The sequence below is a fragment of the Mesocricetus auratus genome, unplaced genomic scaffold (genome assembly GCF_017639785.1).
Source record: "Mesocricetus auratus isolate SY011 unplaced genomic scaffold, BCM_Maur_2.0 Super-Scaffold_100023, whole genome shotgun sequence".
Classification (NCBI taxonomy): Eukaryota; Metazoa; Chordata; class Mammalia; order Rodentia; family Cricetidae; genus Mesocricetus; species Mesocricetus auratus.
Genome location: NW_024429204.1, coordinates 4772862 through 4790763, shown reverse-complemented (window position 1 = coordinate 4790763; position 17902 = coordinate 4772862). Strand labels below are relative to the sequence as shown.

The following is a 17902-nucleotide window of genomic DNA, read 5'->3' as shown; positions in this document are numbered from 1 at the left end:
CCAGACAGACCTTTCGTCACCATAGTCCTGGGCTCACCCTGGGTCTCTATGGATGCTATGAATGTCTAAGATCCATCACAGCATCCCATGTGATTGAGGATGTCTGAGATCTATCACTGTCCATTGAGGATGTCTGAGATCCATCGCAGCACACAGCATCCCTTGTGGTCCAGCTCTCCTTTCTCACCCCCCACTGCCATAAAGCTTCCAGAACAATGGCTACCCTAATATCTGGAAAGTTCTTGGCGCGAAAAACCTGTACATGCTTCTGCTTTTGCTACAATGCTCTGGATCTACCAGAGCTCTGTCTGCCTCTGCCTCCTGAGTGTGAGGACTAAAGGTGTGTGCCACCATGCACACCCAGAGTCAACTTAGACTCTTGTTCGAGGCTCAGTCACTCTGGGCACCGTAGGCTTAGCGTCATACACACAAGAGGCCCAGTAAGCATGGCTTGTTTTAAGGAAATCATCACCAGGCTTCTGAGGAAGCACGGGGACCTTATTAATGGCTGATATGCTCGTTGGATTTGAAAAACCTCAACAACCCAGAGATGTGTCCAAGTAAATTCTGGAGAGTTTTTCAAATAAAATATAATAAAATAAAACAAAACCAGCCCTTTCTGGACAACAGGAAAAGGTCTTCCAGGCGACAGGAAGACCACTGCCTCTCCGCTCCAATGTGCTCACCCCAGGAGAAGCCCTACTCCTCAACAGGGAAGCTTCCTTCTCATCCACACAGCCCTGTCTTATACCCTGACTCAAGGAGGCCCCTGGGAAGAAAGGAAACATTCTAGGAGGACTTAAAAGGGACGTCTGCCTCGCTTCTGCTCTCCTGCTCTTTGGCAAAAGTGACTAACTTCAGTAGCCCCCTACACACACACACACACACACACACACACACACACACACATGCACGCACGTGAGCACAAACACATAATCACGCGCACACACGCGTGCACACACTGAGAAAGGGCGCTGGTACAGACGAGCCAACCCTAAAGAAACACGTTCCTCCGGGGTAATAAAGTCCTTTACTCCTGGCCCGGGAGTTTACCGCGTGTCACCAGAGCAACAGTGGCAGGTCAATATGCAGAGAAACACGGAAGGTCCCTCACGGATCTAAGCCAGTCTCGTTAAGGAGCGGCTCTCACGTGTAACCACCCCAGGTCATTAAAGGCGAGGCAGCGGTGCTCTCTCCACCTTGCTAGCTGGGACACACCCTGACAGCCTGAGCAGTTGTGTCACAAGCTAACTGCCCTTGGGCTGTAGTGACATTAAGGAGCCCACGCTGGCCTGTGCCAAATGACCATATGGAGAGGCGCTGGCACGCCGTGCCATCTGAGGGCAGCGCCCCAGCAAGTCTCTCCACCAAATGACCCCAATGATGCTCCGATTTTCAAGTGGAGGACATTTGCAACCAGTAAACACAGTCAGAAGCGCAAGCCTGAATAGGAGGATTGTCTTCACGAAAAGCGGGGCGGGGTAGACAATCCACACATCATCGTCTGAAAGGACAGCAGCCTCGCTCCGGGAGAGGCACACTAACTGGGCTACAATTTCCCACCTGTTCAAATGGCAAAAATCCCCAAGTTTGAGGAAGGCTGTGGGGAGGCAGGAGGACATCCTTATACTCGAAATAGGGCTCTACGACAATGCCTCGTCCTGGCTACTGTGAGCCTTACACTCATGTGGCATACCGCCCCCCCGTCCCCATGCACATATACACATAATAAAATTGACTACAATAATAAACAAAACCTTAAAGAGGCTTTACCCCTTAACATGTATTTATGATGGAGTCCCATGACTCCTGGAAGGGAAATAGAAGGAGAGGGGGAGCCGGATTAGTCTATATTCATGAGCGATGGGCACACAGCAAACCACTGTACCCTTCCCCAAATCCACGTGGCCATATACAATATGCATGTTCGTGAAATATGTGCATATCGTTCAGACTTTTGTAACTTGTAAAAATGTGCTTCAAATGCTATATAAAAAATGCACTGAGCTGTGATGAAGGGGTGTCAGAATGACTTTGAGCAGCTCTACCCAGAAAATGTGCTATTCAGTTGAAATTCAACGTCTCTGGAGAGAGAGAGAGAGAGAGAGAGAGAGAGAGAGAGAGAGAGAGAGAGAGCACATGTGTGTGTAGTGTATGTGTTATGTCACCTCAAATAACTTTTTGTTACATTTCCTAGGGCTTTGCACACGGCTTTAGATTTGAAACTTTGGGATTTGGGCAACCCAGAACAGTCTGTGTCTGGATTCTTAATATATATTCAAAACAGAAAATCATCCGGTCTAAGGAGCGCTGGTATCCATGGGACCTCTGGTGAACCCGTTCAGCATCTTCTGTTTAAAAGATGTCTTCTGTAGGACATTTCACGGGCTATTTCCTGAAGCCTTACATAACGGCTGGCAACCCCCACCCCACTCTGCAGAGGAACACCTGATTCACATAGTAATAGCGGAACAGAGCCTCATTCATCAGCCACCCAGGCTCAGAACCAACGGGACGCGGAGTGACTGTCTAAAGGCGCTCCTGCGGCCATCGCTGACAGGGGAAGGTGAGCACGGCTCGGAGGCATACGGGGATGGTTGTTCTTCACAATTGGAAAAAGCCAGGCTCCACAGTGCAGGTCACAGCCGCACCCCGTGGCTCTCAGTCAACAGTGACCTGAGCTGAAGGGGCAGGAAGGTACAACCATGCCCAGGAACTCAAGGGAGGGAGAGCTTGGTTCCTTATGAAGCAGGAAGGTGACACCTCCCCTCACCCCACCACTGTGGATGATGTCACATGATACCTACCAAGTCGAGAGCATAAATATGAATAGTAATCTCTAGTACACATTCTTTAACATCCCGGTGTTATCAGAAGTTATTTAGCAGCCTTTAAAAACTTCCTTCTGTCACATGTGCTGGTACATGTATTAACCCCAGTACTTGGGATGCAGAAGCAAGTGAATTCCTGTGAGTTTGGAGGCTAGCCTGGTCTACATAGGGAGTTCCAGACCAGAAGAACTACATGTAGAGACACTTTCTCAAAACACAGAGAAGAAAAGCAAAACTTCCTTCAAATCGAGGAGTCGGTTTATCCCATTGACTCCTTGGTCGTTGTGCAAGCACTGAGTGTTTGGAACTCAAAGGAATCCAGAAGAGTCTTTGAAGGTTGGGACTGGTGACAGCAGAACCCACCCCCTTATCTGTGTCTATACCAACTTGAGCCTTGAAGGCAGAGAGTCTGAAATCATAACACCAAAGATCTACCCGGGAAAGAACAGATGCCAGGTTGGGGCTGGTGGGATGGTTCAGCGGAGATGGAAGCTTGACGACTGAATTCAAATTCGAGAGAGCCTGCTCCCACAAGTAATCCTCTAACGCTGCCCCACAAACGCAACTGACAAGAGCTGCACAAACAAAAGTTAACTTGAAAGTTAAAATGGCCTGGAAAGGTGACGCGAGCATTAAGAACACTTGCTGTCCAATCATGAGGACCAGGGCTTGGACGCCAGCACGCATGTTAGACCGTTTGCTAACATCTGTAACTCCAGAACTGTGGGGTCCAATACTCTCTTCTGGACTCTGCAAGGCATTTGCACCTACGGACATATATGCATGCACACAGGGATACAGGAGGCAGGGGAGAGGAGAGAGGAGAGAATTTTTTTAAAGTGACATTTTAAAATTAAGAACAAAAGTAGGGTGCTGAAGAAATGGCTCAGTGGTTGAAAGCACCGGCTGCTCTTCCAGAGGTCCCGGGTTCAATTCCCGGCACCCACACGGCAGCTCACAACAGTCTGCCACCCCAAGATCCGATGCCCTCACACACATACATGCCAGAAAAAACACCAATGCACATAAAATAAAAACAACTAATAAAAAAAAAAGAAAAGAACAGAAGTAGTCATTGGAACAGAGACAGCCTTGTTCCTGGGTTGCCTGTGGCTGAGCTGGCACTGAAAACTGAGAACCGTACAAGAAGTCATGCGGCCCAAAAGCTTAGGCTGTTTACCGCCTTCCTTTAAAGACATTTGCTGACCTTGACCTACAGCCTCCGGTCTCCCCGAGTTCACCGGGCCTGTAGTGTCGGCATGGACAGGATGCTTGTGACTGAGCTGCGGGGGGCAGGAACAGAAGACCATCGGGGACATAGAGCCTAATGGCTTTCTGGTCAGGCTGCGTGGGAGATCCTGCGGGGAAGCTGCTGGCCGGCAAAGCCGGAGAGGCAGCCTTCAGGGGCAGGCTGGCGTCGGCCTTCACATGGGCAGCGGCAAGTCCTGATGCTCTGAGAAACAGCATGACCGGGAGGGATCCCGGCTGTGCAAATGTCCCCCCAGCAAGAGCGAGAAGCCAGGGGACCCAGCTAGGCCCTCTGTATGTGGGAGAGTTGTGAAACTTGGACCCGCCGAGGGGTCCCTGGCAGCAGGACCACGACACAAACCTGGTCTGTGCGTTGAGCTAGTTGGTCGGAGCCCATTCGCTATGGTGGGAGGCCATGCTCAGTCTTAATGCATGGGAGAGGGGCCCGGCCCTGTCCCAGCCCATTGTGTCCGACAATGGACAATGTTGACTCCTCCTGGGATCCCTCACCCATGAGTAGGAGTGGACTGGGGATGGACTGGGGGGAGGGGGGCAGGAGGAGGTGCGGGAGTGAGAGCCGCGGTTGGAATGTAAAATGAAATTGAAAAGAATACATAATTTTAAGAAGAGCGAAACGCATTGGAATGGGGCCGTGAGGGGCCCAATCCAAAAGCCGCCGTGGGTATTAGGCAAACGGATGAGAAGCAGAGCTAGCAGCCGGACCAAGAAGCTGCCGCCGCTTAGGCTTAGGAAAGACCACCGGGGTCCATGGGAGAAGGTCCTGGGTTCTAAGCCACGCCCACCTCTCACAACCTGCATTCATTTAGACAGGCAGCATGGCCCCTTTGTGGCTCCCATCTGTAAGACGGAGATAACTGGGTTCCACAATGACTGTGGGATGCTCGGCACTGGAGAGGCCCCCAAGGAATGCAAACAATGCTCATGAGACAATGACTGCACTCGTGTGTGTGTGTGTGCGCGCGCGTGTGTGCGTGCGCGTGTGTGCGCGCGCGTGTGTGTGCGTGCGCGTGTGCACACTCACTTCTTCTGGATCCCACCAGCGGTCTGAACCGCACCATTGAATCCCAACCGTCTGGAAAGTGATTCCTGGGGAAAATAGCTGAACGAGGCCTTGGTTTCAGACATGTTTGTGTTTACTGAGGTCCTTAACCCTGCATCCCTCCTCTTAGGAAGTGTGCACAGGGCCGCAGCCGCTTTGTAACCAATGCCATGTCCTGTTGTTATGGCAACCGGGTTTCCTAACAGCTCTGCTATTTTCTACAGACCTTCTGGTTCCCTCGTGGGCTAAAGCCCACAAGCAGGGAATTTTCATTTTATTTTAACTTCCACAGGGAGTGCAGACAGCTCTTAAAATTTGCCAACTGGCTGTCTGAAGCTTCTCGGACAGAAGCCAACGGGTTGGGCGTGAACATCGTCCTGCACAAGAAACCTCCACAAGCCAGGCTTGGTGGAGCAACTGGGAAGTAGAGACAGGTGGATCTCTGAGTTTGAGACTAGAGTGGTCCACAGAGTGAGTTCCAGGACAGAGAAAGAGAGAGAGAGAGAGAGAGAGAGAGAGAGAGAGAGAGACAGACAGACAGACAGACAGACAGACAGACAGACAGAGACAGAGACAGAGAGAGAGAGAGACAGAAAGAGACAGAGACAGAGAGACAGAGACCTGTCTCAGAGAGAGAGAGAGAGAGACAGAAAGAGACAGAGACAGAGACAGAGACCTGTCTCAGAGAGAGAGAGAGAGAGAGAGAGAGAGAGAGAGAGAGAGAGAGAGAGACAGAGAGCCCCATAAATATTCCCTCTCATGAAAGTGTTGCCATGAAGCTGGTTCCCCAGTCTCTGGACCGTATTAAACTTGCAGGACAGTGAGGCAGAAACACAGCACAGAATTCCTGGCCACAGGGCCATCCCGCAAGATTTAAGGTTGGCATAGCATTGCCTTATCTTAAAATTACTTCCAGGGGTGGAGATGTAGCCAAGTAGTACATGAGTCGCCTAGTGTGTAATGTTCCCTGGATTTAAACCCTGAAACCAAAAAGAAAAAAAATGATGTATTTCAATTAACATATGTATCTCACACTCACGCTTGCTAAGTAGCAGAGGATAACCTTGAACTTCCGCCCTTCCAATCTGGGATGTTAGGATTACAGGCCTGTCACCACACCTGGTTTTATGAGGTGCTTGGGTTCGAACCCAGGACATTGTCCACGCTAGGGAAGTACTCTACCGCCCAAGCTGTGTCTCCCGCTTGGCCGAGTATCGTTTTAACACATGGCCCCCTTATGTGCTCCCTCAACGCATAAAAATAGTTGCAGATGTTATTGCAGTAAAATATTAACCCTAACAGCCACGTTGCCTTAGTTCCTGGAGATGGTCTGTCTCTCCCTCTCTCCGATTCTTCCTTTCCTCTCTTGCCCGAGCTAATCGTACCTGTTCTCTGACCACAGCCTTGGGGTGAGAACTGGAGCCATTTTGCTGGCCACGTCTTCCTTTCTGCTTGGCCGGAAGAGCAGCCGTGTGACTTTGAGGGTGGCGTATTTTCAGCTGGAAGCGTTGGTTTCCTACGCTTCTCCTGCTTAGGAATCCCTGATACAGCTCTGGCCACTCCACCCTGACAAAGCTCTCCTGGTGGCGGGGAAGATGCTGTCTTCCACCTAAGGGGTAAACTCAGAGAGGATGCTCTTTCCTGCTCTTCCCTTACTCCCCATGAAATAAGACAGCGTAGGGGCTACAAAGGAGGCTCCGTGGTTAAGAACACTTACTGCTCTAACAGAGGACAAAAATTTGGGTGTCAACACCCATGCCGGGTGGCTCCCGATAGCCTGTAACTCTAGGTCCATCTTGAACCTTTGTCTCTGACCTCTGAGGGTGTCTGAACTCATGGGCAGAGGCCCACACACATACATAAAACCTAAAATAATTTTAAAAGTAAATACACGAAATAAGACAAAATAGCGTCTTGCAGTCATGAGATAAAATCCAGGCAGTGAGGCAGGAAATTCAAAAGAACCCGGGTCCTTGAGAGCATCCTAGAAAAGTTGCAAATACCCACCTCCAGATGTCCGCTTGTAGTGGACCCTCTACTTATTAAACTGCTCTCTGTTCATGCAACCAGATACAACGTCTGACCGGTGCAAAGAGTGACAAGGGTTTCCTTCCTTCGGTAAATATCTGCTCTGCTGAGCTGCGTGAGTCAGTGAGGCCCTTGACCTCATGGGATCAGGAAATGCTGAGACCAAGACGAGCAGGGAGGAAATAACCAGACAGTCACCGGGCAAAGCTGACTTCCGCGAGGAAGCGGTATCCAAACCAAGAACTGAAGAAAGGGCCGTGGTGTGTTCAGAGGAAGCTCGCTCTGACCAGTGTCAAAGCCTGACAATAGGGAAAGGTTCTGTGTAGCCGAAGAGTAAAGCTCATAAAGGACTCATAAAGCTGGACCACTCTGAATGAGAACAGGACAAACGGTCCTGGAGATGCAGCAGGAAATGAGTCAGGCACAGGGTTCTTAGTCTACAGAGAGGAGGCAAAGAGGGCCGGAGAGATTGCACAGTGTCAAGGACACTGGCTGCCCTTCCAGAGGACACGGGTTCAATTCCCAGCACCCACACAGAGGCGCGCAACCCTCTGTAACTCCAGGGGATCTGCTGCCCTCTTCTGACCTCCGTGGGCATTGCACGCAGGTAGCGTACAGACACGCAGGCCAAACACTCATGCACATAATTTAAAAATGAAGGAAAGATAGGGAGAGAAGGAACTTATTGGAAATATTGACCAAGCATTTAAAAGATTGCTCCCTCTGCTAGTCTTCGTGGTTTCCTACCTGTAATCACAGTACTTAGGAAGGATGGGGAGAATTCAAGGATAATCTGGAATCTGGTCTACACAATGGGACCCTGTCTCAAAGATAGGAAGGAAGGGGGAGGGAGAGATCGTTCCCCCTATGACATGAAAATCAGACTCGCTTGGAGGCAGTGAGATGCTCACCTCCCAGACATCACTCCTCGCCTCTCCCCTCCTCTACCACACTCCCATCCCCGGCAGCTCAGACGTGAGGGTATAGGGAGCAGAGCGACCCCAGACTCAGCATGATAAACACAAATAAGCCTAGGAAGATGAAACAAGGAGGTAGGTCCTGGGTGATCGGCTGTGCCCAGTGCTGCGACTCCAAGCATCCTTGTGACTGTGTTCATTCTTCAGTGACTTCCACCGGAGAAGAAGCCCAGGGTGGCTGAGCCCCGTGTGTGAGGCTCAAGGCCACGCCGCTGATACCTGCAGTAAAACTCGGATTCCTTAACTGCACAAGGGCGCCGTCTTCCAGTAAAGCAGCAAAGAAGGTGCTGGGCGAAGAGGGAGGGGTGTGGAGGGCTCAGGGTCGGGGAACACAGGAGGTGCTGGCTTGGCAGCATTGTAGTGAGAGATCGGCTCCGCCCACACCCGTTGCACTGACCACGCCCATTTAGGCGTGGTCACAGGTACGGATGTGATGGGGGAAGGCTAGGTCTGGAGACCAGGACCCCAGCTCGCTCTCTTGGTTCCCGTTGGGTCACGGAGAACAGCCTGGGTGTGGATCCTTTGGAGCTGGAGCTTGCGGGTCATCGGTTTCTTTGTAAGTGACTTCTCCCTGAATAAAATTAACCTATATTTAACCAAGTCCCGTGTGTCTTAATGTGTGCATCTGTAGTAGCATAGGGAGCAAGTGCAGAACAGAGCTCATCTGTCTGTTTGTGTGGTCCCCAAGTGAGGCTGCATCAAAGCCCAGGGCAGTGACTTGGAGAAGACCCGTGAGTGAGTTCTTGTCTGGGTCCCAGCCACAGGCATCTGGCTGACAGCACTGAGTCGGCTTAGCTTAACTGCCCACTAAGATGCCGGCGCAGACATTAAGAAAAACCAAGATGCACGGCGTCACCATGAAGGACTCAGCGTCTGGGGGACTTTGCACATCTGCCCAGCAGATGGGGGTTCCGGCTTTACTTCCTTACACAAAAGCCTCATGGCCAGTCCTGGCATACCACACTCGCCCTAGAGGACCCAGAGACCCAGAGCTGGGAATGCATGGAGTTGTGTCAAACAGAACAGGGAATGGCCAACCTGCCTGACCTCAAGGGCACTTTAGACTTAACTACACCCCCACTCGTACACAGAGGCTGTGCCGGACAGTTTTATGTCAACTTAATACCAGCTACAGTCGCCAGAGAGGAGGGAACCTCAGTTAAGAAAGCGCCTTCATAACGTCAGGCTGTAGGCAGGCCTGTAGAGCATTTCCTTAATTAGTTAGGAGGAGGAATCTAGGCTCCAGAGACAAAGAAGGAGAAAGAAAAAGAGACACCCAGAGTCAGGCAGGCAGCCGCCAGGCAGCCAAGCACAGAGGAAGCAAGAAAGAAAGACATACAAAATGAAAGAAAGGTAAAAGGCCCTGAGACAAAACACAGATGAATCGGAGAAATGGATACGGTCTTGGGAGGGAACGGGAGGGGAGACACTGGAAATCCTCTCACTGTTTGCAGTGTCTGTGTTCACAACACATTAGCAGGAGTTCACTAACGCTGTCCTGACAAGGTACCACAGACGGCTCAGACATCAGAGATCCATTGTCCCAGCGCTGGGGACACGAAGCTCTGGGCCGAACACAGAAAGGCAGATTCAGCCCAGAACAACCAAGTTTACTAATGAGGTGCTCAGATAATAGAGGAAGGCGTCCTGAAGGAGGCTCCTGGAGGGGTCCAAACATGAGTAACTTCTGCCAGGTCAAGACCTTGACGATGGAGAGAACGCTATCCTATCCCCACCAGGCCCTGTGACGTCAGGAGACGAACCCACAATGCTGTTGCACCAACAATGGAGTCACCTCGAATGTGTAGCGGTCAAGTCAGAATTATTTGACCTAGGAGTGTCCTACTAGTACTGTCTAGGGGTCTTGCCCAGGCTTGTTTTCTCTGCCAGTTAAAGAATTGAAAGGCGCATAGCAGCAGGCCAAACCTCAGACACAGCCAACAGAATCAGCCTGGAAGGAAGGCTTTTTAGGGGTGAGGAAACACACTGGGAAACAATCCCTCTGTACACTGAGTATTCATTGCTCTTCTTGGTCCAATAAAAGGCTACATGGCCAATAACGAGGCAGGACACACAGACAAAAGAAGAGTAGGGGGAGGCGGGGGGCGGGGTCACCAGCCAGGTGCAGAGGAAGCAGGAGATAAGCCTGCCACGCTGGAAAAGGTACCACCATGTAGTAGGGTGTAGATAAGAAACACGAATTAATTTAAGTTGTAACAGCTAGCTAATAGCAAGCCTGAGCTATCAGTCGAGCATTTGCAATTAATAATAAGTCTCCATGTCAATTGTTGGGGAGCCGGGGGTCCCGACAAAATATCCCCACCTACAGAAACACACACAGCAAGGCACACAGAGAAAGAAAGACCCTGTGCTTTGCAGAAGGTGGACTCAGGAAGCTAAAACCACATCTCCTTGAGGGCTGGGGTTTTCTAAAGGCCTTTTTTGGGGGCTCCCCCCAATTTAGGGTTGGTCAGTTTAAACAAAGACAAGGACTCCCATAGGTCCACAAGTTCGAGGTGCACATGTTCTGTTCTGGCCTTGAGTTTGTCGGACAGGTTCACAGGCAGGGGTGTTATGGGCTACCTGAAGAGAAAAACCCTCCCAAGAGGCCTAAATAGGTCAAACTGAGTGTTTATTCCTGGCCAGGAGGCCTGCCCCAAGCAGATCAGTGAGAAGCAGCCTCAGTCTCCGGATGGTTGAGTTTTTAAGGGCAAAACCCGAAGTCGTGGCAGGTACAGATGGCCGCTCTGGACATTTGCAGCAAGCAAGCCTTGTTTACAGAAGCAGAGGGACAGCAGGGCAGTGGTCAGGCAGCTAACCTTTAGCTCAGGGTCACAGTGTATGGGAATTCATGGCTGGTTCAGAGATAATTTCACAACTTCACAAGGGTTCTTAGGAGTCCTTTCATGAGATGGCATAGCTGTAGTTCAATAGCCCACTGTGTGGAACTTCCCCCGGCCAAAACCTGCTGTGCCTTTGTTTTAAGCTATGGGTTGGGGGGGGGAGGGTTGTCTCAGGAGGCTGAGGAAGAAGCTGGCCATTTTGAAAGTTCACCATCTTTGTTATCCAGTTGAGGCCCCTCCCCTACCCAACTGCCTACTGAGAGCTCTGTCAAGTCTCAGTCCCCCCCCCAAAAAGCTAGAAAATGCCACGTAGACAGACACTGGACTGTCAGAGCAGCGAGAACTTGGGACTTCCTAGACACATGTAAACTGCTTGGGTTTGTCGTTACCTGTTTCCTGCAGTAACATTTACAAGGCAAACAAACACATCCCTCGTAACTAAAAGGTTTGCCCTGGAGAGAAAGCTTAGTGGGTAAGGCACTTGCCCTGCAAGCCTGAGGTCAATCCTGGGAGCTCCCAGAGAGTAGCAAGGAGGGATTGGACATAGTTGTCATCTGACGTCTGCAGGGTACTGCGGCATGCATGCCCATACACACCACGCATGCTCACACACACACACACACACACACACACACACACACACACACACACACACACAGAGCAATCCGAAGAAAAATGAAATAAAAGCTTTCTATTTAGCAAAGAGAAATGTTTCCTTACTATGCAACCAATGGTAGGCAAGAACCAAAAAAAGATGAGTACGTGGAACCGATGAGAAATAATACCTTCTCTGGGGGATTCGGGGAAAGGGAACACACAAACGTTTTAGATTATCCATCCAGGACAGCTGCCTCATGAGCCTAGCCCAGCCAGGCATTCCTTACCTAACCCAAGCAGCACCCTTGAAGGTGGCAGATACGGCAATCATTTTAAGACAGAAGCTCCAGTTGTAACAGTGTCCAGAAGGGACTGGGACTGGGGTGGGAGGTCCTGGGCCCAGGAAGACCAGGCTGGGGCTCTCCCGGGGACTGTCCCTCTCAGAGCATCTCTCAGGGAAGCCGGGCTGTCTTCCTCCACCTTTCCTGCTCGGAAGGGGCCACAGGAGCACCTGCCTCCTTGGTTCTTCTGTGATCTGTGTGCTCAGTAAGTAATTCCCCAGGCTGGACAAAATGCTTGGCCCTTGAGTTCTCCCCACACCATGGACCTGGTTGGTGTTTCTCTGTTGGTCTCTCATGTATTATTCACTTCTTGAGATACAGAAACACAGCTTAACTCATCTCTGTGCTAAATGTCCCCGGAGCAAACAGAAGAGCGAGTAATCTTCCGTCTTCAGTCTATAAACATGGGGAAACAAAGACCTAGAATGTTCTCTCTTTGTAGCGTCATCCAAGTGAATAAAAGTCAACAAACTTAAAAAGTAATTTGGAAAAACCACTGAGAGGAATTTTTACAATAAATGCAAACATCCAAAAGTGTTGATGCAGATCCACAGGACTGGGAAGGAGTCACCCGTTCTACGTTTCTCGAGTGCCATCAGTATTCCAATTACTCATCCCAAGTGCTGGGTCTATAGCAGAGAACACACAATACTCCTGATGCCACGGAACTTCAGTTTAGTTAGAAAGAAAGATCTAAGGGCTTAACTAGTCACGAGCTTAATGTGAGTCATAAAGGTATTACGCCAACAAGAGCAGACGCACAAACTCTCACCTGATTTTTCCTGTGCCAGGAGAGGTGCGTTCAGGGGCCACTTCAGAGTGTCCCTGTACAACCAAGAAAGTGTCAAGAGCCTAGCTGTGACCCAAAGTTCTCTGGTCAAGGAAAGACTTGGATGGAGAGAGCTGTGTGTTTACAGAACATGGTCAAGCTCCGACAGACAAGATGATTACACATCTGACAGCCTCTTCCAGGGTTGACAGAGCCGTTTCTGCTCGACATGACCCCACAGGGCTGGGGTGTATGAGGTGGGAAGAGTCGGAAGAGACTCCACACAGGAACAGTGCTGCCCGACATCAGCCTGGATCATCAAGGGATTAGCCTGGCCTTTGCATCCCATTAACTGCAAAACCAAGAATTCTAAAAAACAGCTCCCTTTAATAGGGGGTTGTTTAAGAGCGTGGGTGTCTTAGACAGGTTTTTTTTTATTGCTGTGAAGAGACACCATGACCACGGCGACTCTTGTTAGAAAAGATTTAATTGAGGGGGTGGCTTAGTTTCAGAGGTTCAGTCCGTTGCCATCATGATGGGGAGCATAGCAGGGCGCAGGCAGATACAGTGCTGCTGCATCTTGATAGAAGGCAGGAGGAAACTGAGTATCACACAAGACCACACCCACTCCAACAAGGCCATGCCTCCTAGTGGTGCCACTCCCTTTGGGGGCCATCTTATTTTACAACACCACAGTGGGATTTGAAATCGGGATCCCAGTTCTGGGGTGAAGAAGTTGCTCACGGGACACTTAAGTGTCTTTCCCTGGCTTATAAACACAGGGGCAATGGATCCCATTTCATCCTTGTTGTATGATTTACATTAAATGCCAACTACAGTGCCTGACCCTTCAGAAGCCATCAGTAAATGGTAGCTAACGGTAATAGTAAATACCTTCCGTATGTCTGTCTTCCAGCTCATTTAGGGAAATCATTTGCCCAAACTCTCCAGCGTGTCATATGCTAACACAATTATTTGAAACTATAAAGAACTACTTGAGAGGAACTTGAGGTGTTTTACTATCTAAACAGATTAGAAAAATGTATGGGAGGCATTCGCAGTTTTAAGGAGAGGCTCACAATGAAATGGGGACGGGACTGAAAGGACACTGGCGCATGGACCGTCTTCACTGGGTGGGCTGTGGTAACCACAGCCTCCCTCCTTGGAGAGCGCCCCTCCCACAACAGAAGCAGAACAATCAATCCAGCAAAAATGGCTTTATGAGAATCAATCCACGCCAGACCAGTTCCTTTTCCTTCTGTAATAGGTCTGGAGGTATTGGCAGGTGAAGGACACCAGCCGCTATAGCTTCAGCTAGGTTTTGGATCCCAACCTACTGACGGGGGGGTTCTAACACCTTAATCGCCTTCTGCTGGCTGCTGAAAAACAGCCTCCAAACCCAGGAAGCAGAGCTACGGGGACGGTTGTGAGTGAGAGGAATGGGGTGGGGGGGGGCAAGAAACTCAGTTGTGGAACTGACATAAAAACAAGCCTCCCACCACCCGCAGGGAGGCGCAGAGCGCTTCCACAGGCGCTGATGGAACGCTTGTCACAGACACACACGCACACCCTCGGTCTGGAAGACGGGTGGGAGCCGAAGCGAGAGGTCTAACGCTGGGCACAAAAGGAGCTCTCCGTAGACGTGGTTGTGGAACTGGGATGCGGGGAGCCTAGGGACGCTTCCGGTGGGCCAGAAGTTCCCGTGGAGTGGGTTGATGCTGGGGGAGAGACTTTTTTTTCAACAGAAGCTGTAGGGTGTGAACAACACCTTGGGGAGTCTCGGTAAGCTGACTCGGGTTGGGAGATGCCCGGCTGCGAAGGCCACAGGGAAGCGAGCAGAAAGGAAGGGGGGGAGTGGCCGAGGCAACCGAAAACCTTGACCAGTTGACCCCTCAGCCTCCTGGAGGAAACCTTCACGGAGCCCAACCTTGTGCCACATATGCCCCTAAGTGCAGAGGATAGAGAGGAGTTAGCACTCCGGTTAAGGTCACCTAGAGGGAGGCGGCTCCCATCTGACCCTGAGGAAGGAGGGACTCCTCAGCACTGAGGGAACTGGAGGTCCATGCCTGGGGGAGTTTCCACGTGGGGGCAATTGATCTGAGAGTCTATTTTCCCTGCGTAGATGATCTCTAGGGTCCTCGCTTAGCCCTGGTTCCTAGAACAAAGGCCATCTCGGTTATTTTACAACCTGCAGTGTCTTGAACCCAGATCTGGCATTTGGCTGCCTCATCAGGAAAGTGTTGGGGAAGTCCTGTGCATTTGTCAATAAAGCACTGTTGGCCAATAGGGAATTTAGATAGGTGGGACTAGGAGTCCAGGAGGACTCTGGGAAGGAGAAACACAAGAAAGTCAAGATGTAACGCTATGGGGTAGGAAGCCTGGAACTATTCTCCGGTAAGAAACATACTTAGATTAACAATTATGGGGTAATTACTTAAGTCAGAGCTAGCCAGTAAGAAACAAGCAAGGCCAACAGCTTCATAATTAATACAGCCTCCTGTGTGTTTATTTGGGACTGATGCGGCTCTAGAACCAGGCTGGCGGGAAGGCTCCTCTCAAGGAAAAAGCTTCTCTTTACAGGAAAGGGTTGTTATATGCAGAGAGTGGCATTCTGGTTCTCTGTACTGCACAGGCACCATAGGCCGTGGGGTTGGGTTCACTAGAAAAGCTCCCACAGGGGACATATGAGGCAGGGGATTGCTAGGAGGAACAAAGGGATCCTGGCTAATGGTCCAGGGTGGCAGAAAGCCAGCAGATTTGTAACTTTTTCAGATGACCCAAGCTCTCCACAAAACTTAGGCTCACATAACCTCTGCCCTGCCACCTACAAGACATTCTGGGACACAGAAACGATGGAAGAGGCCAGCCAATGGCGGGTCCAGCTTGAGACCCATGCCATGAGGGGGATCCCACCCCTGACACTGCCTGGAGGGTCAGGACGCAGGGACTGGACAGCCCAGAGAACTAGGATAGAGCCAAACATGACTGACAACAAATTTTAAGTCAATGAAATGATTCCTAATGATATTCTGCTACACTCATAGGTTGGTGCCTTGCCCTGCTGTCATCAGAGAGGCCTCGCCCAGCAACTGATGGAGACAGATGCAGACCCACAGCCAAACATCAGGCGGAGCTCAGTGAATTCTGCAGAAGAGGGGGATGAAGGATCGCAGGAGCCAGAGGGGTCAAGGACGTCACAAGAAAACCCGCAGAATCAATGACCCTGGACTCACAGGGGCTCACGGAGACTGAACTGACAGCCAAGGAGCCTGCCTGGGACTGACCTAGGCTTTCTGCATACGTGTGACAGTCGTGTAGCTTGGCCTCCTTGTGGGTCTCCTAACAGTGGCAGCAGGGGCTGTCTCTGACTGTGTTGCCTGCTTTGGGGACCCTTTCCTCCTCATGGGTTGCCTTGTCCAAGCTTAATAGGGGAGGAGGTGCCTAGGTTCACTGCAACTTGATATGACATGGCTGGCTGGTACTCACAGGAGGCTCTGCCCTTTCCTGAAGAGAAAGGAGGAGTGGATGGGATAGGACTGGGAGGAGAGAGAAGAGGGAGGGGAAACTGTGATCTGGCTGGAAAATTAATTAATTAGTGAGTTAATTAATAACAGGTGTACATCCTGACGACACCGTGTCGGAAGTCTTGGGATCCCTACGCCAAGATCCAGTCCCCCTGTGTTCTAACCGTGGGAACTGACTCAGTAATGTGGGTTGCTTTAAGATGCTCAGGGTACGGCGATTCCCTACGCAGAGATAGAAAATGGATACATATGCCCACGACACCGGGTCAGCTCTGTATGTGACTAACAGAAGGGGCAACACATGGCAGTTGTTAAATAAATAGGTGGCGTATGGGGTGGGGAGAGAACTTAGGCTCACGCAAACCTTGCTCATTCTTGATCTTCAGAAATGCCCCTTCTCTCTGAGACTGAATGAAATTTCTAGGGAACTGAAATGCCACTGCCCATCTAAGACGCCATCCCTGGCCTGGAAATGAGGTCCTCCCTCCCTCCTCTGAATGACACTGTACCATCTACATTGGAAGGCTGTCCCTGTTTAGAAAGATTCCACTGGGGGCTGGAGAGATGGCTCAGAGGTTAAGAGCACTGGCTGCTCTTCCAGGGGTCATGAGTTCAGTTCCCGGCAACTACAATGAGATCGGGTGCCCTCTTCTGCCTGCAGGCAAACATGCAGGTAGAACACTGTATACATAATAACATCTCTAAACGAAAAATAAAAAGAAAGATTCCACCAATGGGTGTGTCTATCTCTTGTCTCATCTGCTGCAGGAACCAGATTTTATAATACACAGACTGAAAACGGTGGATAAGCTTTGGGAGACACGCGAGGAACATGTATGAGCTCTTCGAGCCAGTCCATAACAGCCTTGGCACTGTATAATGAATGCACACGCTCACGCACGCACGCACACACGCGCGCACACGCACACACACACGTGTACACCGAGCACTGCTTCTCTTCCAAGATGCACTTTGTCCTGTAAGCTGAATCTTTCCAACTGCATTTCCTGGCAGTGCCTCCCTGGCCTTGGACCCTACGGGGAACTAAGACACTTTCTTGGAAAACGCTGTCACGGCTAACATTTACGAAGCCTTCAGAGGCTCTTGTCATTTCCCTTCTGACACCGAATTCAGCCAAGACGGCACAAAACAACCACTGTGGCCACTGATTCTCTTAAGATAAACCCAATGCTACTACAGTTTTCCCAGGCAAGCCAGGGGAGGCTTATGCCTTTCTCCCAACTCTGGGGCAGTGGGCTGGAAAGGGAAGGATTCTTGAGCCCAGGAGCTCAAGGCCAGTCTGGACAATAGAGCTAGATCCTGTGTCAATAAATAAATAAATAAATAAATAAATAAATAAATAAATAAATGGATCAAGTGTTGATACCAAAGGTGAGGATGTCTAATCCCAAGTTTAAAGTAATGCCAACACAATGGGATCAGGCAGCAGAACTAAAAAAAACTCAAAAATTGATCTATGTATCAAGCGGTGAGGTGTTTTGTTTACCCTTGTGATGTCACCGACACACTTAGGGTCACAGGCCAGTCTGCCTCAGCAGTATCATCCTCTGCAATATGTTTGTGGGTGTCTGCTTCCAGCTCAGATCCTGCCTTGTGACTAGCCAGAAACTTCTCTGCATATCATCCTTGTTGGATTCCTGCTGTTCAAGGAATGGCCCATGAG

General features: G+C 50.3%; 1 protein-coding gene across 1 annotated transcript in view; it reads right to left on the bottom strand.

The window, feature by feature from the left end:
- Baalc (BAALC binder of MAP3K1 and KLF4) overlaps positions 1 to 17902 on the bottom strand; it is a 47311-nt gene that overhangs the window by 28483 nt on the left and 926 nt on the right. The gene's annotated exons all lie outside the window — the stretch shown is intronic.